Genomic DNA, 17,024 nt, shown 5'->3' with positions numbered 1-17,024 from the left:
AGACAGGGCCAGAACGGTTTCTGGGTTCCCTGTCGCAAATTTAAAAATTTACTATAAATTATCCAAAAAGAATTAGGAGACATACCTTATATTTACAGATTCCATTTTGAGTCTAATTTCATTAGAAACAAACGGCACCAGCATTAAAGCCCTGTACAGAGAGATATTCAAGTTATACCTCGCGAAGGTCAGAGCAGTCGATCCCTGTAACATGGGTGACTTTAACTAATAAACTGTACCAATTGGCCCAACAAAAAATTCTAGAAATAAATCCATGGATGGATATATGAGTCTAAATTCAGGGAAAATTTACGAAACCAGTTTCTGAGTTTTGAAACTCGAGATATGATTTTTAAGGCGACAGTGACGCAGTTTTCCAGCCTGACTGGAAATGTCAAATGGATGGGCAAAACAAGTGAACTTGGCTTGTTAACCCCTCGTGTCCGACACCGGCGATGGTCTCGGGTTCAGGGTGTTACACTGGAAGCCTCCAAGAAATATTACTAAGGTTCGGAGCTTTTTGGGACTTGCCGGTTACTACCGACGGTTTGTAAAAGGATTCTCGATGATTGCCACACCCATGACGAAACTGCTTCAGAAAGATGTCAAGTTTGAATGGACGGAAAAGTGTCAGAAAAGTTTCGACCAATTGAAAACTCATTTGACGGAAGCTCCAGTACTAGTACAGCCCGAATCTGGCAAAGAGTTTGTCATCTATAGTGACGCCTCCCTACTTGGGTTAGGTTGCGTATTGATGCAAGAAGGTCGAGTTGTGGCCTATGCGTCGAGACAATTAAAGCCACATGAGAAAAATTATCCGACCCATGATCTCGAATTGGTCGCCATCGATTCGCCTTAAAGATATGGCGACATTACTTATTTGGTGAGAAGTGCCATGTGTATTCGGATCACAAAAGTCTCAAATATTTGATGACTCAAAGAGACTTAAATCTGCGACAAAGACGTTGGCTCGAGTTGTTAAAAGATTATGAGCTTGTCATTGATTATCACCCGGGAAAGGCTAATGTGGTTGCGGACGCCTTAAGCCGAAAATCACTATTTGCTTTACGAGCTATGAATGTACACTTGTCTATTCTACCCGACAATGTGTTAATAGCCGAATTAAAGGCCAAACCATTATTGACTCATCAAATTCGTGAAGCTCAGAAAGTTGACGATGAGTTGGTTGCAAAACGGGCTGAGTGTGTTCCGAACAAGGAATCGGAGTTTCAAATTGATGATGACGATTGTTTGAGGTTCAGAAGTCGTCTGTGTGTTCCAAAGAATTTGGAACTTATTTCGATAATTTTGAACGAAGCCCATTGTAGCCGAATGGCAATCCACCCGGGGAGTACGAAGATGTACAACGATTTGAAACGTCGGTTTTGGTGGCATGGTATGAAACGAGACATCTCGACTTTGTTTGAGATGTTTAATATGTCAACAAGTGAAACCGAACATCAAGTGCCTTCGAGGATTACTTGACCGATTACGATACCCGAGTGGAAATGGGATCGAGTCACAATGGACTTTGTGTCCTGACCGCCATTGTCGACAAGTAAGAAGAATGCGATTTGGGTTGTTGTTGATAGACTGACTAAGTCGGCTCACTTTATCCTTGTGCGTACGGATTTTTCATTGGATAAACTAGCTGAATTGTACGTTTCTCAGATTGTGAGATTACACGGGGTACCGATTTTTGTTGTGTCGGATAGAGATCCGAGGTTCACCTCGCGATTTTGGAAGAAATTGCAAGAAGCTTTGGGCACCAAGTTGCATTTCAGACCGCTTTCACCCCCAAACCGATGGTCAATCCGAGCGGATAATTCGGATACTTGAGGATATGTTGAGATGTTGCATCCTCGAGTTCAAGTGGTTCATGGAACGGTATTTACCTTTGATTGAATTCGCTTACAACAATAGTTTTCAATCAAGTATTAAGATGGCGCCTTACGAGGCCTTGTACTGGCGTAAATGCCGTATACCATTGTTTTGGACCGAGCTCGGTGAAAGCAAAATTTTCGGAGTGGATTTGATTAAAGATGCTGAACAGAAAGTAAAAGCAATCTGTGAAAATCTGAAGATAGCCTCCGATCGTCAGAAGTCGTACGCGGATCTGAAACGAAAAGACATCGAGTATCAGGTGGGAGATAAAGTGTTTCTTAAAGTTTCGCCTTGGAAAAAGATACTCAGATTTGGGCGCAAGGGCAAATTGAGTCCGAGGTTCATCGGGCCATATGAGATATCCGAACGAGTCGGTCCAGTTGCGTATCGTTTGATTTTGCCCCCTGAACTTGAAAAGATTCACGACGTCTTTCATGTTTCGATGCTTCGACGCTATAGATCTGATCCGTCGCACGTAATTAGTCCATCAGAGGTTGAAATTCAAGCCGATATGAGTTATGAAGAAGAACCGATTCGTATCCTAGCTCGTGAAATAAAGGAGTTGCGAAACAAAAGGGTTCCGTTAGTAAAAGTGTTATGGCTCAAACACGGGATGGAAAAAGCTACTTGGGAACCCGAGAACTCTATGAAAGAGCGTTACCCAAACCTATTTACGGTAAGATTTTCGGGACGAAAATTTCTTAAGTGGGGAGAGTTGTGACAGCCAAAATTGACCCTAGTCGGGAAGTGGTTTCGGGACCGCTAAACCGAGTCACCGAAATGTTTGAACGTAATATTTATTGTCTAGAATATGTAATTATGGATGTGTGAAAATTTCAAGCTTCGATTTAGCCGATTGCATGTGAATTCAGTTAGTAGGACTTGTGTGACACTTTTGAAAAGTGATAGGCTAATCTATAAGGACCTAATAGTGCATGTAGTCAAAGGGGAGGACTTGCATGTCAAATTGCCCGCCCCCCCAAGTTCTAGTGGCCGGCCATGACAAGGAATCATGGGCAAAACATGTCCTAGACATGTTATGTTGGTACATCATGGGAGAAAAGAAATAAACAAATAAGTATTGGTAATAAAGAATGAAAAAAAAAATGTGTGTGAGTGAACCCCCCCTTTGCCGTGAGTTGAAGAAAAGCAAAGAAAAAAAAATTGTTCATCTTTTCTCATTCTTTTTGGCCGAAAATACTAAAGAAGAAGGAAGGAATTTTGCTTCATGCTTGGTTTGGAAGAGGATTAGGAGGAGGCTTGGCCATACTAGTGTCTAGATTAAGGTATGTTTGATGTTGTGCCATGAGATTCATGCATGTTTTTGGTTGCTAACTTGATGTTCTTATTAGCCCATGGTTCAAATCTTTGTTATATCATGGGGATGGTATTTGGCCAAGGTGGATTTTGTGTTAATGCCATTGCATGTTAAATATGAAGCTTGCTAATGATATATGTGATGGTGGATTGATGGCTCTTGGACTTTCTTTTTAGTATTTTTGAGTAAGACATTAAGTTCTTTGTTTAATCATGACCAAAATTATGGTGTTGTGATGTATTCGACCATGGTACATTCATAAGTATGATTTATGCTCATTGCATGGAAAGTAAGATTTGTGTTTTGGATTTATGTTCATGTTTAATTATAATCAACTTGAGATTCGGCTCTAGCATATATATATGTATATATGATTGCACATGATGTATTGGTATGACATATATACTATCTCAAGGTATATACTTACTTATGATGATGTTTCGGTTATGAAGGAAATGATAGATGTGTATTGAGTTACAATATGGAATGCATTAGTTAGTAGAATGTATGCTGTTTTTTTGTTTGTGTGTGGTATTAAGTGTATAATTGGCCTCAACATGGACATGCATATTCGGCCACATGAGGGGAATTGGTGTGCATGCATTCGGTTAGAGGCAAACATATTGATGCCTATTCTTGGCTTAGAAAATTCGACTAAGGAGAGTACTAACTAATGTGTTGAGTTGATTCATGATTTCCGTACCTACGTGACTTTAATGTCTAATGAAAATATGTGGGCTAAGTACCTTGAATTCCTCTTTCGATGCTCAAATGATTAAATCAATTTATTTGTTAAATTAAGCTCAAGAGCAAAGGGGAGCTAAATCCGATAAAGGGAAGGAAAAAGTAGTTGAATAGCCGTTGAAATCGTTCGACAACATCCGAGGTAAGTCTTCGAGTAATGACCCTACTTGAATTATATTGAAATCATGCTCCTTGTGTGTGGCTATTGAGCCGAAATTGTAAAGGTTTGATAAATATTTTGTGTTTGAGCCTTAGTAACGAAAATGAAATATGGATGTGTCGTGATTATTGATATATGTGTACATGAGCATTTGAATGATATCGGGCTAAGTCTCAAGGCATTTATGCTAGTGATTATGTCCGGCTAAGACCAAGGCATTCGTGCGAGTTGTTATATCCGGGCTAAGACTCAAGGCAATGGTGCAAGTTACCAAATCCGGTTAAGACCAAGGCAATTGTGCTTGTGGTTGTATCCGGTTAAATCTCAAGGTACGTGACTCGAAATGAGCAATCTTGCTGTAAAATTTCAGTTTATACACTTGTGAAAATTCCAGCAATGAGGTATGTTCGTATGTGCTTGAATTAGTTAAGTCCTTACAAGTGAGTATTCGCCGGTTGATAAACGAGCTACCGCCTTTGGCTAAGTTGTTCTTTTGTGTATGAACATAAGGGTCGGTAATGTGAAGTAAGTATGATTATGAGAATGTGTATTAATAGAGTGATTCATTTAGCTATGTGAATGTAATACTTTAGTCAAAGCTGATTTCATTGCTTGAGACTTACTAAGCATTAAAATGCTTACCCGTTGCTTTGGCTCTCTGCTTTTATAGATTTTGCTCGTTAGCTATCGGATTCGGGATCATCGAAGTCGAAGTCATCCACACTATCAAAGCCCCCATTTTGGTACAATTTTGGTTGAACTTTGAAATGGCATGTATAGGACTACCCTTTTGTTGTAGGTCATGTACCTTTCGGTTTTGTGTAAACTTGGATAGCCATGCGAAAATGGCTTATATATCGCTTTTAGCATAGTACTATAATCGTTTGTATGTTGATCATTATGAGGTATGGAATTGTTTTGAAACGATTAGCCATTGGAATGGTTAATCATGATCACACTTTGTGCTATGTATGCAAAAGGGCCAATTGAATCATGGAAATCATGAAATAGGTAAAGCCTACCTTAAAGGCGCGATCTTGACAAAGAAGAGTGATGTGGATGTGAAAAATCACTAACAATAGTAGGAATGGTATTAAATAGTGAATAAATTATGTAAATGAACCTTGATGAATCTACTTTCATATGGAAGAAACGAAACGGTCATATGAGTTATATGTTAAGAGATATTAAAGTTCTCGTGAAACAGGGCTAGAACGGTTTCTGGATCCCCTGTTCCGACTTTGGAAATTCATTGTAAATTAACCAGAGATAATTAGGATTCATGATATATATGTATAGATTCCTCTCTGAGTCTAGTTTCTATAGAAACAAACGGCATCAGTATTGAAGCCCTGTACAGGGAGATATCCAATTCATAATGCGTGAAGGTCAGTGTAGTCAAACCCTAGATTAGGGGAGACTTTAACTAATAAACTGTACTAATTGGCCCGACCAAAAATTCTAGAAAAATATGTTGATGGACTTATGAGTCTAGTTTCAGGAAAATTTCTGAAACTGATTTTCGAGCTTTAAAACTCAAGATATGATTTTTAAGGCGACAAGTGATGCAAGAACCACTAGTCTGGAAAATTTTTTTAGGACTGTGAAACAATTAAGTTAAGTCTGTGTGCACCTTGTGTTCGATTCCGGTAACGGACTCGGGTACGGGGTGTTACAGATATATATATTATATATGTGAGATTGATCTGATGGGAATTAAGAATGTGTAATGAGAAGCATATGAAAAGATGTTGTAAATTCATATGTATATTTGTATATGTGTGCATTCAGTTATTATGCAAAGTTACAAGATAGTTTTCGATATGCCATTTAACTATGAATGTTGAAAGTAAGTGTGGGTAAGAAATGATACACTAGTGAAATTTGAAAGAATTAAAGTTAATCCGAAAGCTTGTAAATACTATGTTTATATGAGTTTGAGTATAAACAGAGTAAAATGATATGTGTTTGTGCATAATCGGCCAAATAGTATTGTACTCAGAAAGTGTTATGTGATTTCGAACATTTGGTTTTTTTTTTTTTAAGTTCAACTGTTTAAATTGCTTAAGACTTACTAAGTTTATGAAAGCTTACTTTGAATGTTATGTTTCTCTGTTTATTTTTGTAGATCGTTGACTCTTACTATTAGCTCGGGGATCGTCAGCACTTCGTCACACTATCTACTATTGTGGTAATCATGTGATTTGGACTTAGCTTATGGCATGTATAGGATAGACTATAAGTAGAATGATATTTTGACTATTGTATATAAGCCATGCGAATATGGCATCTTATGAAAGTTTACTTTTATAAGTTTTAAATTCGATCTTTGTTTGTGTCTATTAGTTATATAAATAAATGATCTTTTATTTAAGAAAAGGTTCAAAATTTTACTGTTCTGATCCGATTCCTAATTTCTGGTAACGTCTCGTCCTATTCTGGCAACGGTTACGGGATAGGGGTGTTACACAGTCAACCAATCCATGCCAAGTATTACATCGAACCCGTCGAATGGCAAAAGCATAAGGTTAGCTGGAAAACAATGACCTTGAATCATCAAAGGACAATTCTTACAAACTTTATCGACTAACACTGACTTGCCTAGAGGGTTCGACACCCTAATCATAAATTCCGTAGGCTCCATAGACATATTCATGCTAGACACCAATTTCATGCAAATATATGAATGGATTGATCCCAGGTTAATCAAGGTAATAACATGGACATTATGAAGAGAAAATGTACCTGTAATGACATCAGGAGCTGAGGCTTCCTCTCTAGTGCATATAGCATAAGTTCTCATCGGGGCTCGAGCCTCTGATTTTGCAGTAAAATCCTTTGCAACAATTTGACTGTTGCTAACTCTACCGGGATGTCGCAGAGATCTACCTTGGGAGATGGGAGCACTTGGTTTCAGGGCTAGCAAAACCTCTCTATCAGCTCATTTCGGGCAGTCCTTAAAAAAGTGGTAAGAGAACCACACCTGTAGCATGCTCCGCTCATCGTCCGACACTCTTCAAAGTGGAATTTATTGCAACTATTACACCTCAGCTTTTGTTCTCCCACACTTCCCACACTAGCTAACATGGGAGAAGAAGACATTGGGTTATGATGCTTAGAGCTTCTTGCTCTACCCGAATATCCCACCGATGTAGTGGAGCGTTCTTGACGACTTCTCGATTTCTTTGTAGGGAACGAATGCGTCTTACCACTTGATCTCTTACTTGAAACTCGAGCTTCTCTCTTTGCTTGCTTTCTTTCGTTATTTAGCTCTTCATCCTTCTTGGCTCGATTAGCTAATACAGCCAATTCCTTTATCTCAAGGATCCCGATTAATAGTTTAATTTCCTCATTCAAACCTTCTTCGAAACACTTGCACATTTCTTCCTTCGTCTAGAACCACTCCTTTGCATACTGACTTAGTCTTACGAATTCTCTTTCGTATTCTGACGCGGTTCTATTTCCTTGTTTGAGTTCTAGGAACTCCTTTCGCTTCTGATTTAAAAATCTTTGACTGATATACTTTTTCTTAAATTCCGCTTGAAAGAATTCTCATGTAATACTCTCTCTCGGTGTCACCGAAGATATAGTCTTCCACCAGTGACATGCAATGTTCTTTAATAAAGATACCGAGCACTTCAGACATTCTACAGGGGTACAAGACAACTCGTCGAGAACTTGTATCGTATTTTCAAGCCAGAACTTAACACATTCCGGATCATGATCAATCGTGGCCCTAAACTCTTTAGCCCCGTATTTCCTAAGTTTATCCACTAGGGCCTTACCAATTCTCACGGGTGCCATATCTTGTGGCACTCCTTCTTCAGATCGAGTAGGGGACGGAGAAGGTCGTGGTATACTGGGGCGGCTTCCCAGGTAATCACCAAACCACTCATCCATCATTTAGAAAAAGGCTGCTCTTGCCTCTTCCTGGCCCTCAGACATGGGCTTTCTATCTCTATTAGAAGTAACTTGCTGTACGGAAGCTAGAGCATAGCTCTCAGCTCCCTCTGACTCATTCGAGCTTGATTATGGTTAGGAGATGTCACACTATCATAACTTGTATAATGGCATGTATAGCTAGACTCCATATATGCTACGTTAGTCTGAAATCGACTAGACCGTAGCTATGATACCACTAAATGTAACACCCCTTACCCTTACCTAAATCTGGGATGGGATACGAGGCATTACCAAACACATACACAATCATTCATGCAAAAATTTGGGCTATAAAATTTTCTTTAAAATAATTTCATTCATACATACACAAATTATCCCTAATATGGGCCTACGAGGCCCAGAACAGCAATCAGAAAAAGGACAGGACTAAATCGGGAACTTTTAGAAAAGTTTGAGAAATTTCCCTAATAAAGAGTCACACGCCTGTGTGAGACAGGGGGCACGCTCGTGTGCTCTCTACACGCCTGTGTCCTCCAGCTGTATACCTCTCTGACTATGACGTCAGCATCAATTTAGTGTCACACAACCGTGTGGCTAGACCGTGTGGATAATTAAAATTAAATGAATTTTTCATAAAAAGGTACAGACTTCACACGGCCAGAGTACACGCCAATGTGGGTAGGCTGTGTCCCTCACACGGCCAAGACACATGCCCGTGTCTAGCCCGTATGTTTACTACTAAGCATACTGACTTGCAAAATTTAGGTGCAGGGGACACACAGCTATTCAACATGCCCATGGGGCAGACACACGGTCTAGACACATACCCGTGTGTCTGCCCCTATGGACCATTTAAAGGCTAAATTTCCAAGCCATTGGTCACCCTTTTACAACCATACACACTCATATATTTCAAGGACACTTAACATGGTATATAATTACAATTAAACATCCTTGACATGATTCATACATGTAAACCTTATTACACTCGCTCAAGTTACACTTCTTGTATTACGGTTATCATTAGCACATTCCACATTTTATACTTAGGCCATGATATAACAACATACCATTGTATGCCATAACCATTCTCAAGTTATTGGGCCTCATTTTACACATCCATTCCTGCTAGACTATACAATCAAATCACAAGGGACATTTAAACTTAATCATGTATATTTAGTAGGGTTACCACCTATATCAATGTGAGCCATATCTCATGGCCGCATACAAAAAGAATTAGCATATCTTCATAAGCCATTTCTTTGGCTGACCAAATGACACATATGACAAAATGATCCAAAAATCCTATACATGCCATTATATCAAAACAAATGCTTCTTTATACCAAAATGAGACTTGTTGATAGTGTGATCAAGGTTTCCACTATCTTCAAAGCTTCATGAGTCCATGAACTTTATAAAATAGGGAAAAATGAAATAGGGTAAGCATTGACATGCTTAGTAAGTTCATATAACAGGAAAGTAAACTTACCAATTATTTTAACATAGAATCGCATTAAATTGGCAATCCATCAAGTATAGAATATGTTCCCTAACATATGTACTCATTCATGAACTTAGACACATAATAATATATGATAGTAAACAATTAGTAGATGAGCTCATCATAAAAAAAATCTCAATTTCACATCTCATACTAATCCCATTGAATTTCTTGGAATCTCGATGGATATTCTTTAGTACTCTTACGACGTACTAAATCATTTATCATCAATTCATATTAGTGACCTTTTCAATGAATGCACTCCCACGAACCTCATTCTTTTACGACGAGATTACTAGTCCAGGCTAAATCCCCTGTAGTATAAACTCATAGAGTAATGTCGGGATTACCAGTCCAGGCTAAATCCCCTGTAGTGACAAATACTCTAATAAGCTCGAATCTGAATTACCAGTCCAGGCCCAATTCAAATCCTAATTCAGATTACCCGTCTGGGCGAAATCCATTTAAAAAACATATTCTTTGAGAGGCCAGATCACATAAGGAACACCCATCCTGGCTAGATCCTTTTTACCGTCAATTCATTTTCAAGAATTCCATCGGATACCCTTTTCATTCAACCTAGATATTTAAATCCTTTTTAAATCAATACAATCATGTTCCATGAATTATTATACGTTGAGTATCACAATTTATATCACAATTCAAGAATATACATTTAAGTATTTTAAAAGTATTACTTTGAGTTACATGAACTTACTTGGAAAATGTTTCGGATTTCAATTCGGTTATTCCAAAACCTTTTGTTTTCGACGGTCAACCTCCGGAATCGGTCTCTTGGGGTCTATATAAACAAAATAAATTATTATTCTATCCCATTATTCAAATTTAGCCCAAAATTTCACTCTTGGGAAAAATGACCAATTTACCCCTAACATTTCACATTTTTACAATTTTGTCCTCATGCTCGTAAAACGAAATGCATGTATTTTCTTGGTTGCCCAAGCCTAGCCGAATCTATTCTAAGCTCATATCAGCCCACATTTTCCTCTATTTCTCATTTTTATCACCCATTTTGTACCTTTTACAAGTAGGTCCCTTTTTAGTGTTTTCATGAAAAATCATCTAGTAAAAGATGTTTATCTAACATCTAACTTTCATAATCCTCCATAAATCATCAAAGAACAATCATCTCATGCATTGTTCAAATTTCTAATATGAACCCAAGCTTGAAATATGGGTAGAAATGGATAGAGCATGTTATGAGGATCTCAAAAATGTAAAGAATGTTAAAAACGGGGCTAGGAGTCACTTACTATCAAGCTTGAAAATGTCAAAACCCTAGCTTATGAGACCCTTGCAAATTTTGGCAGCCACAAGAAAGAAAATGAGTGAATTTTACTTTGATTTTCCCTTTTTATTTCATTTATTACTAAATGACCAAAATGCCCTTCCTTACTAAACTTTCAAAATTTTCCATCAATGCCCATTTTTGTCCAAAAGCTTAGAATTTGGGCAAATTGTTATTTAAAACCTCCTAATTAATAATCGAAAGCAATTTCATACAAATTGTCTAGAACACAACTTTTACAATTAATTTGATTTGGTCCCTAATTTTAAGCTGGACACCTTACACCTAGATTTTCTATATGAAACCTTTACACATGCATGCTTTCATGTCCTAGGCCTCAAAAAAATCATAAAAGAAATATTTTTATGTCAGGTTTATGGTCTCGAAATGTAACATCCTGATTTTCGGGTTTATTCGCGATTTTCAATATTTTGTAAAGATTTTTAAAATTTTGAATTTGGATGTGGAATTAGTATTTTGAGTAGGTAAATGGGCTTATAGAAGGCCCATGAGTTGGCCAAAACCCAGTTGAGTTTTTGGAATTTTAGACTTAGGAGTTAGGGGTTCTGGCTAAGTGGCCTTAACTGGAGTGATAGGTAATTTGCATCACAAAAAGAGCCTTGGCTAAGTGGCAAGGGTGACTCCACTAGGCTCATAGAAAAGTGGCATGTGGAGCTTTGGGAAGGCAAGGGATCGATTCCCTGTGTTGGCAAATAGATGCATTTATTTTTAAGTGCGGGAGGGTAAGTGTTGGAGTTCGTGGATTCGCTAGAGGAGAGGGATCGGTTTAAATGCTTGGATTAAGGAGTGATAAGGGAGAGATTTAAGGGATTGGGATGAGGCTAGGAGTTAGCCGAATGGGGAATTGAAGAGGAAAATCGCCAGGGGATTATGAGGGTAGTATTTCGCACTTAGGGTATTGTTGGTGCCGTTTTCTTCCTTTTACACCTTAGGATTGTTCTTTCTCTTTTTCCTCTCTAGTCAAACTACCACCTCCCTATTCTTCTTCTTCTATTTTTCTTCTTCAAAATATTCATCATACCTACTATTCATCAACACTTTTGCCGAATCCATAAAAGCCGAAAACCTGTGATCACTGCTTGTGCCGATTTCTTCAAAGCCAGGTTCTTTTATGCTCTTTTGTTTTTCTTAATTTACAATTATCTTTTCTTAATCCTAGATTCCTGACCGCAATTCTACTTCAAGGTTGTAGCCCCACATTATCATCTTCTTTATCACGCAAAAGTCGAAAAAAACTATAGATTTGGGGGCTTATAGCCGAAGCTACAAGACTTTGGGGAATTGAGTTATACCGTCGTTTGATAGATAAATCTACACTAGATTGCGTGGAAATCAAGTGGGAGTAAGGGGTAAGTACGTATCATCTCAGATCTGTTCTTATTTTGCAAAGTTAAGAAAAGCCGAAGTCCCTAAAATTAGGGAGGCTGTCGATTTGGGCATGTGGCTCTAAGGGTTTTTAACGGTTGTTTTCTTTCATTGGTTAGTGCCTTCTTAAGTGTGGGATTGAAATCGTGAATCACCGAGCAATCGGATTCGAGCTAGTCGTCGATTTTGGCGATAAAGGTAAGGTACCCAAGGGCCATTGTGGATGGTGGCCGAATGTGTAAGTGATGATAATAGGTAGTTTTGATTTGGTTTAATACAACATGGTCTAATCTATAAGTGGTTGATTATAGGGGAAATCGCATAGGAGATCTCGTCAAGAAATATCGCAAATCAGGTGTGTACCGAACACCCTTCTTTAGTTCAATTTCAAAAGCCGAAATGCCAAATTCGCATTTCATGGTCATGTGGGTATGCGAATGCTCTCAAGTCATAGAGTAATTGTTAGATCTGGCACCGCAAGGTGGTAAGCACATTCGCATGACGTTTTAGCGTATTTCGGAAAAAGGGCTCGATGGGCCAAAAGCGGGCCCAATGGGCTTACGGACCAATATGGGTAAGAGATGGGCAAATTAGCTCGTTAGGTAGATGGTGGAATCAAATTGCATAAAGTGATAAAAATTCTTGAATTAGCTTGTGCAAGAGCGAGATCACTTAAATTACCCTAAAGAGCAAAATTACCGAAATTACCCCTAAAGAGCAAAATTACCGATATACCCTAGGGTTTTAAATTGGTGAATCGCTTGATTGATTACTACTGTATTTTGCATGATATGCATTTATTAATATCTGTTGCATGGGATTGGGGTATTAATGGAGGAAGTACTGAAAGTGGTTCATCCACGTATTGGAGGCTTTGCCTCAACTGACTGAAATTTGTGTAGCGTTGCTGCAACTGTGGTGTGTAGGGCTGGGTGGGTTGAGATATTCCCCACATGGTGTGTAGGGTTGGTGCAGGCGGTGTAGCGGTTGGTGGGTTGAGTAGTCTCCCCAGATGGGCTTGCATTCATTATTATCGTTGTTACTCATATTACTAAACTGGGCCTATGGGCCACACTGTTATGTAAAAGGGCTAAGGCCTTGCTCATCAGATTCGAAAAGGGCTTCACCTCATGTAATCTTGTTATCTGAATAGGGCTTAGGCCCAATGGGCTCGAGCTAATTTGGGCTTTGGATGGGTTTCAGATACATCGAGTTTTCCCAAACTCACCCCCTTCCTCTTCCATCCTTGCGGTGAGCCCTAGAATTGGTGGACTTGGAGTGGGCGGGATTCAGAGTGGCCACGAAGATTGATTGCTGATTTTAAATAAGTTTAATATTTATTTTGGATTATTTTATTATACTTAAATTTGTAATAAGGTCGCTCTTTTTAATTACTTATATTTTGGGGATTATTAAACTGGCTAGCACTAGGGTTCGTTTTATAAAGTCTACTTGTTTTAAAAAGATCACGATGACGCCGCAAAGTTTCCATAAAGTAAATGTTTTCCCAAGAAAATAAATATTTTAAGCAAACGATTTGCAACCTTAATCATTTTCTTAAGTGGTCATAATCAAACGGTTTTCTCAAAATTATACGAGATGTTAGAGTGTGGCAATGGCGGTGTGCATGTCTAGGATTGGATCCAAGAGAGAGCTTGGTACTTAAGCAATCGACGGACTCACCTCCTCTTCTTTCTAGTTTCCTACCAGTGCGCAACTTCCATTCACTTTAACCTATTTTTAAAAGTGTCTTTACAACACCAACTCAACTTTTCCAAACTAAGTAATACGGAATGTTTTGAATGCATCAATGTGGCGATCGATCCGGTCATAACGTCCGTGCCGGGTTTGGGGTGTTACATTTAGTGGTATCGAGCCTAGGTTGCAACAACTCGGTACGTGGATCGGGTCCAAAATTTTTCAAAAACTTGGGCCTAAGAAGGGTATTTTGGAAGTGGTAAGATTTTCAAGATGTTCAAGTCTTTCTATTTGTTAAACGGGTTAAATCAATAGTTTTAAAATAAAAGTGTTTCCAAATGAAATCTTTTTATTTTCGGTAAACAAAAACATGGTTTTAATTTTTACATGGATCGATAAAGAAGTGGCACTGCTGAATCCCCTGCACCAAGTCTGTAAGTGATTTTTTTCGCTTTAAGTATTTATATGGAACTCATGTAAATAATCTGCAGATAATCTCGAGCCTTAGAGATAGAACTATTGATGATGTAGTATTAGGACTACAAGATCGAAACCGTAGCTAAATTATGATTGCGAAATAACTCAAACTCTATCTGCTCATAAGATATTCGTAATAAACAGTGAAACCAATAAACTAATGTCATAAAATTCTTAATCGATAAATCGTTATGAGTACAAGGGCTACTCGAGGAAGAGGCCGTGGTCGAGGCCGAGGTAGCACTCAAGCCGGATCTGCGTCATCTGAACACATGCCATTTGGGGTACGCCCACCACCGATTAATGAAAATGGGCCGTATGACCGGCTGCAGGGATGACGCTTTGTCTCGTGCCATGTTGAGGGTTTTGGAAAGGGTGGCGGAGCTAACGTCGGGCCCATGAATAGGGGTCCATTTCAACGACTTCGCCAACTGAGATGAGATTTTTAGGGCGATCTCGAGTGGCCCCAAATGTGGCCGATCTTGGTTGGAAGCCACAGAGCGGATCATGGACGACTCGGACCGCTCAGAGAGCGAAGTTGAAAGGCGATGTCGTTCTTTGCGGGATGAAGCGATCGCTGGTGGATTACAAGTGAGAGAAGGTACCCACCGAGAGGGTAACATGGGAGCTGTTCAAACAGACCTTTAAGGCAAAATATGTTGGAGCTAGCTATGTAGATGCACGCAGAAAGGAGTTCTGAATCGACTCGTGGAAATAAGACCATTCTTGAATATGAGGCGGAGTTTCTACGATTGAGTCGGTATGCTAATGGCATCGCTTCCACCGAGTATGAGCGCAGCAGACGTTTGAGGATGGCCTTAGAGATGAGTTAAGGGTGCTCATAGCTCATGCAGAGGGAGCGAGATTTAGTGCACTAGTAGAGAAGGCTAAGATAGCCGAGGAAGTGAAGCAAACCAAACGGAGGAATCGTGATAAGGATCGAGAATCGGTTCAAGAGGATCTTTGGACCGGTGGTGTGTAATCGAAATGTTAAGAGAGCTAGGATGGAGGAACCGGTTCGAGCAGTTCCGGTGAATACAGGTAGACTGCAAGCTTGTGGAGATTGCGGCAGAATGCATCAAGGAGAGTGCTGGAAGCGTTCTGGGGCTTGTTTTCGTTGTGGGTCTAAGGAGCATAGGATTAAGGATTGTCCTAGGAGGGCCACTCAGGCTCAGGTGGCCGAACAAGGGGCTGTGCGACCGGCTCAACCTGTGAGGGATGGACCGCCGCTGCCAAGAGGTCGTGGACAAGGTCGCGGTGGTAATGGCCGTGGACGTGGGGCACCCGGCAGGGGTATTGGTAACGCGGATGCTCGTCAGCCAGCTTTGGTGTATCTTTGCTCGTCGCATGAGGAGGGTGACTTTTGATGTCATAACTGGTACGTTTTTTATCTATGGTGTACCTTATACTGCTCTGATTGATGTGGGATCAACCCATTCGTATGTGGCATATAACATTTCTGGGGCACTGGGCGTGCACTTCGAGGAGACTGTATGTGGGGTGTCTGTGATAAGTCCTTTAGGTCAGTCGGTTAAGGTAGAGAAACTCTTCAAGGAGGTGCCTCGGAGATTCAAGCGGGGTTTTCGTGGGGATTTGATGGAGTTACCGTTTGAAGAATTCGATTTGATACTAGGGATGGATTGGTTGACCAAGCATAAGGCAACTTTAGATTGTGCAGACTAAGAGGATGGTGTTAAGGATATCAATGATGAAGAGGTAATGATTATTGGAGAACGAAGGATTACTTATCCAATGTAGTATCGCGTTGAGGGTCGAGAAACCGATGCATAAGGGATATGAGGCATATCGGCTTTGGTAAGTCAAGTGAAACCGAGGATTTGTTGTGGAGACCATCGAGCTGTTAGGGAATTCGGGATGTTTTTGGAAGAGCTTCTGGATTACCTCCCAATCGGGAAGTTGAGTTTGGAATCGATTTGTTACAGGGAACTGCTCTAGTATCTATTGCACCCTATAAGATGGTACCGAAGGAGTTGGTGGAATCAAGGCTCAAATTCAAGAGCTATTAGATAGAGGCTTCATTAGGCCTAGTGTGTCTCCTTGGGGAGCACCGGTCTGTTTGTGAAGAAGAAGGACGAACGATGCGCATGTGCATCGATTATCGCCATTGAACAAACCGACGATTAAGAATAAGTATCCACTACCAAGGATTGATGACTGTTCGATCAACTTAGGGGAGCTTCGGTATTCTCCAAAATCGATCTTAGTTCTGGATACCATCAGCTAAGGGTAAAAGAAGGGGATATTCATAAGACAGCATTTCGAACTCGATATGGACATTATGAGTTTGTGGTCATGCTGTTTGGGCTAACGAACGCACCTGCAGCTTTTATGGATCTGATGAATTGAGTATTCCAACCTTACTTGGATCGGTTTGTAGTCGTCTTTATCGACGATATCTTAGTATACTCTGAAACGGAGGCGAAGCATGATGAGCATCTCCGTATTGTGCTGCAAGTGTTAAGGGAAAAGGAGCTCTATGCGAAATTTAGCAAGTGTGAATTTCGGTTGAGGAGGTAACTTTCATAGGGCATGTGGTCTCTGAGGGGATTAAGGTGGATCCTCGTAAAATTGAAGCGATTACGGAATGGAAGCCACCTAGGTCGATATAGGAAATTGAG

Source organism: Gossypium arboreum, chromosome 11 (assembly GCF_025698485.1).
Source record: "Gossypium arboreum isolate Shixiya-1 chromosome 11, ASM2569848v2, whole genome shotgun sequence".
Lineage (NCBI taxonomy): Eukaryota > Viridiplantae > Streptophyta > Magnoliopsida > Malvales > Malvaceae > Gossypium > Gossypium arboreum.
This window is presented reverse-complemented; position numbering follows the sequence as displayed.